Below are 12,026 nucleotides of genomic sequence, written 5' to 3'. Positions count from 1 at the left end.
AGGGGCCTGCGTTTATCTCTCTTTGCGAGTTATACCTACGGGCTATCTGCTCCTTTCATCCAGAGAAGGCGCATTCTCCGTTTTCTCTCCACCCATGATTTCGAGTTCCTTAAGGGGTTGGAACGCCGTTTTTCCCCTGGGCGCGCCCCGCCCTGCTGGACGTCAATTTGGTATTTTGGCAAAGGACTTACGGCCTCCCCGTTGAGCCTTGGCGACCTTGCTCCCTCCTATATTTATCGTGGGAAAATGGCATTCCTGTAGCATTACATCGGTCTAGGGAGTCTCGGGCTTCGGGCTCTAATGGTGGACCCGCCTTACACGATATTCTCACAAGGACAAGTGCAGCTATGCCTCCATCCGTGCGTTCCTCCAAGGTGGTTTTGGTCTTTTCACTCTTAACGAGGACATATTCTTCCGGTCGTTCTTCCCAAGCCCACGCATACTAGGACCCACAGTTCGCATCGCTGGGCGTCCGGTGGCACTAGCCTTCTATAGTACCGCACGAGGTCCTTCCGTAAAACGCCGCAACTCTTTGTTGTGGTGGCGGACCGGATGAAAGGACAACCCGTTCTTCAGAGGATTTCGTCCTGGTGCCGGCATGCATCCGGGCTTGCTATGACCTTGCTCACGCCTCTCCGGGCCACGTACTGCACATTCGTAGAGCCCAGGCCTCGTCGGCTGCCTTCCTAGCTCGAGTGCCTATCCAGGAGATATGTTCGAGGGCTACATGGTCTTCAGTACACACGTTTACGTCTCATTATGCTCTGGTACAAAAATCCAGAGATGATGCAGCCTTTGGCTTGGCAGTCTTGCACTCTGGCAGTTTCTCACTCCGACCCCACCGCCTAGGTAAGGCTTGGGATTCACCTAATTGGATATGGATATGAGCAAGCACTCGGAGAAGAAAAGCGGTTACTCACCGTTGAACTGTTGTTCTTCAAGATGTGTTGCTCACATCCATTCCGCACCCGCCCTCCTTCCCCACTGTCGAGTAGCGCGCAAGAAGGAACTAAGGACTGGATGGGTCGGCAGGGGTATATATTTGATGCAGTGCGGCGCCACGCAGGGGCGCCCAGCCGACCCGCCAGGTGTTGCTAGGGTAAAATCTTCCGACTACGTGCACGTGGCGCGCACAACCTAATTGGAATGGATATGAGCAACACATCTCGAAGAACAACAGTTACACACGGTGAGTAACCGTTTTTTTGCATTGTCTGAGAGTAATGGAGGCATATAACTAACATTGTTGTATATATTAGTAACATTGTCTGGTCACAGGTAAACCCAGGCCGGTGCAACCATTTTGGCGAACATAGGCGGTTGCTAGGGCGCAAGATAGGGGCGCCAAAAAGTGGTGCCCCCCATTTTTTAATGGTTGCAGCTGCTGCTGCTGGAGGGCTGAGCTGCCGCAGCAGCAGCTGCCTGCCGCCGGCAGCCAAGGGTCCCCTGGGTCAGGGCGCTGAGTCAGCGCGCCCTGAGGTCAGTGCGCCACCGCCGCCCAGCCCGCAGTCCAGGCACCCCCCCCCGGGTCAGCGAGCAGCCGCTGCCGCAGCCCGGCAGCCCAGGACGTCCCCCCCGGGGTCAGCGGCCGCGCCATGACCGGCAGCCCAGGACGCCCCCCCCCGGGGTCAGGGAGCCGCCGCCACAGCCCGCCGCGCAGGGCGCCCCCCCCCTCCGGTCAGGAGGCCGCCACCGCAGCCGGCAGCCCAGGGGTCCCCCCACGGGGTCAGCGAGCCGCCGCCATGACGGCAGCCACGGCGCCCGCCCCCGGGTCAGCGAGCTGCTGCCACAGCCCGGCAGCCCAGGCGCCCCCCCCCCCCCCCGGGGTCAGGGAGCCAGCCGCGACCGGCGTCCGGGCGCGCCCCCCCGCCCAGGGTCAGGGAGCCGCGGCTCCGGTGGACCTGCGGCAGCTCCTCCGGAGCCGCGAGACCCGCGCACGGGGTGGCGAAATATCCCGGCGTCTAGGGCGCCAGAAACCCTAGCGCCGGTCCTGGGTAAACCTGTGTTTTCTTTAGATGCCAGACTGGTTATGTTGATCCATGTTATGTCACTTATTTGCTTTAATATAATGCCTTATCGCTATTTGAATACAATTCAGTGAAGAAACATCTCATTTTAAGATATTCTGGGTCAGGCATATTAGGAGGTTTTCACTGAATGTCTTTACTATGCAGAGCTTTCTTTTGCATGGTTAGCTTTATGTAACAGAAATCTATTGGAGTGGTGATTAGTGAAAAGTAATATATTCTTTTTTTTAAACAAATTTTAGAAAAAAAATGTTTAGGTTAAAAATAATTAATTCCAGCAGCTTTTCTTCTCTCTCCCTCTCTCTCTCTCTTATTTTTTATTCTCTTTTTTTGGGTGCATGTTTCTCTTTCATCACAATCATAATGGAGAGGGGCATCTGCTTTTACCTTCCCTTGCCACTGATTTGATTCATAGTTCCATCTTAAGTGGCAAAAATGTTTTAAGCTATCATGTGTAATACAGTGGTACTAGATTAATGGCATCTCCTTGCTGATACAGTGAGAAACTGTACAGACCAGAGTCTCAGTAATTGTATACCTTGAAAAGATTTATGTACAGTCTCTGTCTAGTGGTTTGTGATGTGATATATGAAAACCAAAAGGTAAACTAAATGGGTTGAATTACACAGTGACAAATCATTGGGTTGTTCTGTTGTCCGGGTATTGAGTGGCCTCACCTACTGCACTCTTCTGTGGCATTGGTGCACTTTTGATCATAGTGAAGAGAGTCATGACCTATTCATATATTACTATCCCTCGCTAATGTTTCACATTCAGACCCCTTTTTTATCCAACTTCTAACAGAGGTGGTGGGGAGTGGTATTGTACAAACACTAATAGACGTTCTCTTCACCAAAGTTTATAATCCACTGCAAAGCACAGTGGTGAGTTTGCAACATGGAAGCTGGAACTGGGACCTGCCAAACTCATCTCATATGGGGCTGCCAAAAGTCCAGTAATCATTTCCATCTATTTGTGAGTGAGTAGGGAATATTTGGGTATTAAGATCCCTGGTTTCTATTCTTAGCTCTGGGAGAAGAGCATGGTCTAGTGGTTATTCCATTTATCTTTGTGGCAGCTGTTCTCACACTTTAGCAATCCAAGGACACCCAATTTGATTTAAAACTTTTTGGGGACCCTCAACTGCCTGCTCAGCCCCGTGCCCTGCCCCCATGCCACCCCTTCACCAAGGCCCCCCCATCCCTCCATCCCCCCTCCCTCCATCACTCACTCTCCCCCACCCTTACTCACTGTCACCAGGCTGGGGCAGGGGATTGGGTGCAGGAGGGGGTGTAGGCCTTGGGCCGGAGTTTGGGTACGGGAGTGGGTGTGGGGTGCGGGCTCTAGGAGGGAGTTTGGGTCCAGGGTGCGGCCTCTAGGCTGGGACATGGGAGCAGGTGCAGGCTTCAGCGGGGCAGCGCTTATCTTGGGCGGCTCGCGAAAGCAACCAGCACATCTCTCTGGCAGCGGCCCCTAGGCTGGGGATAACATGGGGAAGGAGGTCTCCGCGTGCTGCCCCTGCCCTCAGGCACTGCCCCTGAAGCTTCCATTGGCCACAGTTCCTTGCCAAGGCAAGAGCAGCGTGCGGAGACCCCCGTCCCCAGCAGGGGCCACAGGGACATGCCAGCTGCTTTCAGGAGTGGTACAAAGCCAGGGAACCTGCCTTAGCCTTGCTGTGCCGCCAGACTTTTAGCTCCTAAAATCTCACGGTTTGGCTTCAGTAGCCACTGGGAGATAGCGGGAGGGAGAGGAGTTGATCAGTGGGGGTCGCAGACCCTCTGGAGTACTTTGTAGACCTCCAGGGGTCTGCAAACCAAAGTTTGAGAAACACTACTTTATGACATAGCCAAGTGTCCGTTGGGATTGAACATGAGACTTCTGGGTTTAGAAGTATGAACCTTTACCACTTGAGCTAAAGAACCAGATCTCTCTGCAGGGAAACAGTAGAACACTTATAAACCTCTATATGTGATTTGAATGATAATCATCTCCCATGAGGTAGCAATTAGGTCTGGCTTGGTTAATAATAAGTAGCAGCAAATGAAAGTGCTGAGACTGACATTCATCATCCCTTAAGCTAGAGCCCATTGTTTGGGTGGGACTTGCTCTCTCACAACTCACATGAAAGCAGGAGCTTATCCCGTTTTTGCTAGAGCTCCTGTAGTAATAGCCAAAATTGCATTGCTTATGATAAATTTCTGAAAGTTAACAACATTGGTAAAGAACAAAGGCAGCCAACCAGGATGCAGGAGAAAATGGGAGGCAAATGGGGTCTTGTGCCCAGGGGAGATCAATGGTGGGAAGAGCAATGCAGGGATCTTGCAAGGTTTTAGAAGGAGCCGCAGAGACTGATTTATAGGGAACAAAATTAATTTATTTTTCAGAGGAGGAATGGCTTGGACAGAGCCCCCATTCCTTGAGATCTCTCTTCCCTCCACAAATCCACAGCACAGGATTCTTAGTGGAAGTCCCTCTACTGTGGAATTTACTGTCCTCCTGTGGTCCAACAAAGCCTTATCATTTAGCCGGCAGGGCACAGGATAAGGTTAGCTCAGACTTTTACTTGAGGGAATAAGTGTGGGATTAAATTTATTTTGAGGTGTGGGAACCTTTTGCTGACATTGATAAATATAATATTTTTCAGGCCTCTAGAGAGTCATTGTGAATTTATATAATGTTTTCATTATAAGTAAATTTTAAAAATCATTATCTATGCATTATTGTAATCATGAAGAACAATGGAAGTTCAGTTGAGATCATTTTAAATTATTTATTATGAAAATTAGATGTCAGATACAGTATGTCTTCAGCTCCAGGGACAAGAGCGCCTTAGTCTTCGACACAGCAAGGTGAAGGAATGTCACAGGGTCATAATTATTTTGTTTGAAATATACTGTAAGTATTCTTTTAACCAAATGAGTAGGATACTTATTTCTCATTGTGGTAATAGGAGTTACTTTACTGAAAAAGGAGCTTTTCTCACATGACCACTGACTCAAGGAACCAGCAGGCAGAGAGGGAGTATTTTTGCACCTGTCTCTCTAAAGCAGTCACAGCACAAGTTTCAGTTACCATTTCATTTAAATTCCTTTTTCTGTCAAGAAAGCTGGTTTAAACTTTTTAAAGATACTGGGGAGTAAAAACTCTATAATTTTATGATATCTCTTCAGTACACACATTCATTAAACTAATGTTAAAGCATACTTGCTTTGCTAGCGGGAGGATAATCTCTGTGATAAAAGATTTGCTATAGATGAGTTAAAAATCCTCATGTTTTTACATTGTAGCTTGTAAAAATTTCCCAAGATGTTTGCATTGTTTTCCTTTGAGAGAGTGATATAAAATTTCTGTTAATGATTTAAGTAAAACCAAATTAAAATCTTCCAGATAACATCAAAGAACAGTTCACAGTGGTTTACCTTGGGACCTATCAGTATTGCCAAGCTCGAGATCAAAAATCCTGATGATTGGCCCAAAAATCAGAGGCTTCCAAGGCCTCTGCATTCTGAAGTCCAGAAAGAGAAGTCTTTGCTGTCTCACAGTGAACTTGCTGGTTATTACCTTGAAATTGATTATTTGTAATCTCTCTCTCTTCTCATTAAAAATAAATCAGTTTGGGACTTCTATCCTCCACAGCATAAATTACCTCTTTCCATCACAAATATTATTTGATATATTTTCACCACTGAATATATTCAAATTGATTCTATTGATGTTGGTTTTCATTTAGCCTACATTTGAGACATAGTGAAGATGATTAGTGGGTGAAATTTGAATGGGGTAGAACATGCCATTTTTTAAGTTAACAGGGGTCCCAAAAATCTGAAAACGGGTCTAAATTTCAAAAAGGAAGTATTTCTGAAGCTGTTCACTGCAGAAATTACATACACTTTTAAATAAAAAATAATCCTAGAAAATTAATTCCCTTTTGAAGGATGATTCTGCCAAATTTGGAAATGGAATTCACTACTAGGTTAGATATTAGGAAACACTATTTCACTAGGAGGGTGGTTACCTAGGGAGGTGGTGGAATCTCCTTCCTTAGAGGTTTTTAAGGTCTGGCTTGACAAAGCCCCAGCTGGGATGATTTAGTTGGTGTTGGTCCTGCTTTGAGTAGGGTATTGGACTAGATGACATCCTGAGGTCTCTTCCAACCCTAATCTTCTATAATTCTATGACTACAGTGTAAAACAGCAGGTTTTAATTCTGCTTTAAATGGAAATTGCAACACAATCTTAACTCTGGAGATGCTACCATAATATAATACAAACTGAAATATAATGCAAGCTGGAATTCTTGTACAAGTTTATGTATAGGAAGTTATATATATATAGTGGAATCTCCAGACTTAACTTGATTTTCAAGTCTCCATCAGATAAGGTTGCACCAAGTTTGCCCAGAAAAGTTTGACTAAAAACTAATGAATCAATATTCTTCATTCTGTCACATACTCCCTCTGTCCCCATGTGCTTATGTTTTTCTCCATCCTCTCTTTCAAATGCCCCTTCTTTAAGTTCAACTGGTGACCACTATAATACTGTCTAAAGGAGTGATTCTAAACCAGTGTACACCTATCTTTGGGGGTATGCAGAGGTCTCCTGGGGGGTACATCAACTCATCTAGATAGTTTCCTGGTTTTACAACAGGCTACATAAAATGAACTAGCGAAGTCAGTAAGAACTAAAATTTCATGCAATGACTGGCTTATACTGCTCTATATACTAGACACTGAAATGTAAGTACAATATATATATTCCAGTTGATTTATTTTATAATTATATGGTAAAAATGAGAAAGTAAGCAATTTTTCAGTAATAGTGTGCTGGGACACTTTTGTATTTTTATGTCTGATTTTATAAGCAAATAGTTTTTCAGTGTGGTGAAACTTGGAGATATACAAGACAAATCAGACTCCTGAAATGGGTACAGAAATCTGGAAAGGTTGAGAGCCACTATTCTAAAGGCATAGTACTCAGGCATTCTTCAGCTTTATAAAATGGGTAACAGTTAAAAGAGGCAACTGATTGGTTGACAGAGGTTTTGCCACTTCTTGTTGATTTGTGCTTTTTCAAATAATGCCCCTGTAATAGCAGGCAAATCTTTTACAGAGATGGTGTACTTTTCTACAGACTTTAGGAGACTGTTAGATCCTAAAGTCATCTAGTACTGTTTAAAAAAGGAGACTTGCAATATTGTTCTAAAAAGTATATAATACTATTAATTTAAAAAAGACATATGCTGTGCCCTAAAGAATCTATGAATAAGACAAGACAGACAAATAAAAGACAACACAGGTGAACTGTTCAAGAGATATTTTAATAGCTGATTAAGTTCAAACATCTCTGCTGTTAGCATTTTTTCCCCTGCTCCTGTTTCCATGGGAACAGTTATTGAATTGGTAAAAATGAGGCAACGCCTTCAAAATAATCACTTTCCAAAAATACAAATCTACAATTTATTTTAAAGTTGACCTACAAAGGAAAAAAAATCGTTTATATCCTTTTTGTGTTGCTCTGTGATTTATTAAGAAGGTCTGAAAGTCTTCTTTTAAAAAACAAAACCCAGATTGTTTCTGTTTTTCTTATCACAGTAGCATCAGGAATAATGAAATTTGTCTTCCCTGTTTTTGTTGGAAGTCTCCTCGAAGGACTAAAGATCTGGTGATGGGGCTTTCTTAGCTTTCAGTTAAAGGAACAGGAGATGTTGAATCTTGCACAATGAGAGTATTTGTCCCAATCATGTAGTTAATTTTGTGTATCATGGCACAATGATAACTACATGCTCTTAGATGGCACAGTATTGTACCGTGTTATTAACTTTGACTATACAATTCATGTCCTGTGAATTGTCATCTCTATGGATTTTTATTCTAGATATAGTATATCCTGCTAGTCTGGAGTCACACATTATAGCAAGAAGTAAATAAAGGCAGGCATATCATTAGAGTTAGCTTGGACATGCATACAGCTGGCACGCAAGATAATAAAAATGCACAGTGTATATATATGTATGTATCACTTTTCCTTTGCAGTATCATTCTGTTGGACAGAATTTCTTATATGGTTAATTCTTGGTTTTAAATCCTGGCCTGATTCCTGTTTGTAAGGGTCTTTATTGACCATTCATTTTTGAGTGGTGGAGTAGTACTTTGTAACTGAATCTTCAAAGTTATTTATTAATTTTTTCTGGTTACACTAAACCTGTTTTTATTTTTTACTACATAACTGCTTTTAACAATTTGACATATTTTGACAATCAAAGGCCACTGAAAATCTCATAAAGTATAGCTATATTAATCTGTTGGCAAATTTCCATTATTGTTTAGAACCTCGAGGGTTATAACAGAGATAGCTCTGGGTGATACAATTGTAATCTGGTACAAACGATTTATTTTCAAGTTTCTTCCAATTTTGATGGCATAGTAGGTTTCTTAATGTACTAGAGAAAATTTTTCCATCTTCCACTGCAGACTTCAAACCAAGAGTGTGAAATAAGGATGTTTGTGTTTTAAGTGCCTTGAGCAACACCCAGCAATTTTGGAATTTATTTGTTACTGAGTACTTGTGAAAAACATTGCTGCCCACCCCAAAACTGATGCAATTTCCAATTAATTAAATTTGTCCAGGATTTGAGTTCTAACATTGTAATAATCTAAAATAAATGTTTAATTTTTATATATTTTTTTGCTTTCAGGAAAGTTATTGCTGAATCTGGTGAATTGAGAACATGGTTCTAAACCATCAGCAATGATTACTCATCCTTGAACAATGGTAGATAAAAATTCTAGCTCCCACTTTCTTGGCAAATTGATTCCCCTTATATATACTGAAGTTGCTGGCTTTGTTTTTTGTTTTTCCTCCTCTGTGGAAGATCTTCAGTTTCTAGAACTTCAGTTGCTTGTATTGGATGATCCTGTATTTCCTCAAAACAACTTGAAATCTAAACTCATATAAATAATTGTAAGTTGATGCACTTGGATTACAGCAAATTAGTACCTTTCTAATTTAGTGACAGTAAACATTATTTTCAGCTGATTACTTCCCACACTGCCCCATTAACTTTATGTAGTTTCCAGAAAGACCAATATTACATTTATTTAAATGATTGAGATAATGAGCTATTATTTTAGGGTATCTTCTAGCTTTGTCCATAATTCCACATGAAGATCGTTCATCAAAAGATGTTTCAAAAACAAATATTGGTATTATGGAAATTATGAGTATTGCATAAGAGTTTCTTCCAGTGTATTGTGAAATCGTGTGTGATGGCTAAAAAAAAAATCCAAAACACCTAACTGATTTAGGAACCTGTATCCCATTGGAAGTCCGTGGAACTCAGGTTTCTGATTCATTTAGGTGTGTTGGAAAATTTGCTCTATAGCCCTATTCAGATTTTCTGTATCATTGACTTTGTTACCTATTTTCATTCATCATCATTTTATTTGTAAATGGATTTGTTCTTTTTAATAGGCAGAATCAATATTAGTAGAACAGACTTCCTTTTTACCCATTCCCCCACAACTCGTAGTCCATGCAGCGGTTGAGTGGGCCCACAGCACTCGCAGAAATCCACTCTCCCAGACAGAGCAACAAAGAGGATGGATCTGCTAGGCAAGGAATTTTACTCCTCAGCAGGGCTCCAGTTCTGCATTGCCAGTTATCAGGCTCTGCTAGCTAAACATGACTTCAACAATTACAGTAAACTAACAGAATTCAGGGACAAGCTGCCACTGGACCAACAGTGGCAGTTCATGGCACTGTTGGATGAGGGACGGCTGTTAGCCAAAGTGGGACCCCAGGCCTTCTCTCCCTCCTTGGACATATGGCAGCCTGTACCTTGGTGACACTGCATGCATTGCCTACAGTTGTGGCCTCTCTCTGTCTACAGACCACACAAGCATCATTTGGACACCAGAGTCCTGGTGCCCTGGACAGTTCTGGCCTCCTTCACGTGGTGGACTGACCCTTCCAAGGTCATGGTTGGTGCCCCCTTTGCCCCTCCTACTGTGCAAGTCACCATCGTAATGGATTTCTCCCTCATGGGTTGGGGAGCACACTTGGAATGTCACACAGCGCAAGGTGTTTGGATGTCACGAGACACGAGGATGCATATAAACGTCCTGAAATTGCATGCAGTCCATTTTGCATGCCAGGTGTTTCTCCCTCTCATTCAGTCAAGACACATTCATGTGCTCTCCAACAACATCACAGCCGTAATTTATATCAACAAGCAGGGTGGCGCCAAGCCTCTGCTCTGAGTTCATCCACTTTTGAAACTGGTGCATCAAACACCAAGTGATATTCCAAACCACGTACCTCCCAGGCAACCAAAATTCCCTGGTCAACATGCTCAGCAGGACTCTAGGTGAACCACAAGTGGGAACTACACAATGCCGTGCTCCAGTGGTTCTTCCACAAATGGGCCACACTGTGCTGTGATCTCTTCGCCACTCACGAGAACTGCAACCTGCCCCTTTATTATTCCGGGAGAGCTATATGGGATGACTTGCAGGGTGATGCTCCTCTCCTCCCCAGGATGAGTGGTCTCTGCTACACCTTTTACCCCCATTTTCCTCCTCCCACAAGTGCTATGCAAGATTTGCCGGGATTTGTTTGTAACCCCATTCTGGCTCTGTTAGTTTTGGTTCAGATTCTCCGCCTGCACACCACGCCACCTCCAAACACTCGTAGATCTCCTCACACACAGGGCAGACTCCAGCATCTCATCTGCGTCCTCTTCACTTCACAGCTTGGTTTTTGGATGGGGCTCAAGGGTAGACAGAGCATGTTCCAGTCTAGTGCAACACATCCTTACTCAAAGGAAGAGAGCATCTACCAGGGTGTGCTGCTGAATGAAATGGAAGCACTTCACCTCATGAGCTCACTGCCATCAGCAACCCCTGACTGTGATATTCATACCTGTTGTGCTAGACTATCTTCTCGAGTTCAAAACATCAGGCTTTACTCACATATCTGTCCAGGTCCACTTGGCAGTGCTCATTGCCTTTCTTCTCCCAGTGGATGGCACCTCACTGTTCACACACTCTGTCACCATTAATTTCCTGAAGGACCTGCTCAATGCATTCCCTCCAGTTCTCAAGCCCGCATCCTCATGGGACCTTATTCTCGTTCTTTCCAATCTCATGAAAACACCCTTTGAGCCACTGGCAATGTGCTCCCTCACCCATCTCTCTGTGAAAGTGATCTTCTTAGTAGACATTAATTCGACTGGACAGGTCAGTGAGCTGACAGCCATGATGGTTGACCCCTCTTACGCCATCTTCCACAAAGATAACATTTCCTTGTGGCTACACCTGAAATTCCTCCCTAGGGAGGAAACTATCCATCTTCCTGTCTTCTGTCCCAAATCTCACACCTCCCACGCAGACAGAGTCCTGCACGCCCTCTGCTTCCACTGTGCCCTAGTGTTCTGCTTCCCCAAAATCCATACCTTTTGTGCTTCACCAAGACTCCATAGCCAATGCCGACTGGTGCAAGGGACAAGCCCGCTCCTTGTTACGTATGTCTAAATGGGTCTCTGGGTGCATTTCCTGTGCGCCAACATACCATCACCGGATGGATGAAAGCACATTCTATGTGAGTGCACACAGCCACATTGACCTGCCTCACAGGTGTCTCATTATAGAACATCTGTCATGAAGCAATGTTGCACTCCATACACACCTTCCCGTCCTACTATGCCATCACCCAGGTGGCGGCTGCAGACGCAGTTGTAAGCCAGACTATAGTAGAGACTGCACTTCCACGCTGATCCCCGCTTGCTGCTCACCCATGTTTGGAATCCATATAGAGACTGTCACTCAAAGAAGAAGAGGAGGTTACTTACCTGTAACTGGAGGTTCTTTGAGATGTGTGGTCCCTATTTGGATTCCAGTACCCCTTCTCCATCTCCTCTGTTGCAGACTCGATTACTCAGTGGTAGGAGAGACACTGGAGAGGTGTCGAACCACAAAGCCTATTATACCCTCAGCTGCAAACA

General features: G+C 44.2%; 1 protein-coding gene across 11 annotated transcripts in view; it reads left to right on the top strand.

The window, feature by feature from the left end:
- TANC2 (tetratricopeptide repeat, ankyrin repeat and coiled-coil containing 2) overlaps positions 1-12,026 on the top strand; it is a 631,424-nt gene that overhangs the window by 292,897 nt on the left and 326,501 nt on the right. The window contains exon 1 of one of the 11 annotated variants that reach the window (XM_075059587.1): positions 8,906-8,986. The exons of the other annotated variants lie outside the window; for them this stretch is intronic. The gene's annotated coding sequence lies outside the window, so the exon portion shown is untranslated. Of the gene's footprint in view, positions 1-8,905; positions 8,987-12,026 lie in introns of those variants that run through there. 11 annotated transcript variants of the gene reach the window in all.

Source organism: Chelonoidis abingdonii, chromosome 21, assembly GCF_003597395.2.
Source record: "Chelonoidis abingdonii isolate Lonesome George chromosome 21, CheloAbing_2.0, whole genome shotgun sequence".
Taxonomy (NCBI): Eukaryota; Metazoa; Chordata; order Testudines; family Testudinidae; genus Chelonoidis; species Chelonoidis abingdonii.
The sequence above is the reverse complement of the archived record's forward strand: the minus strand, read 5'-3'. Positions and strand labels throughout refer to the sequence as shown.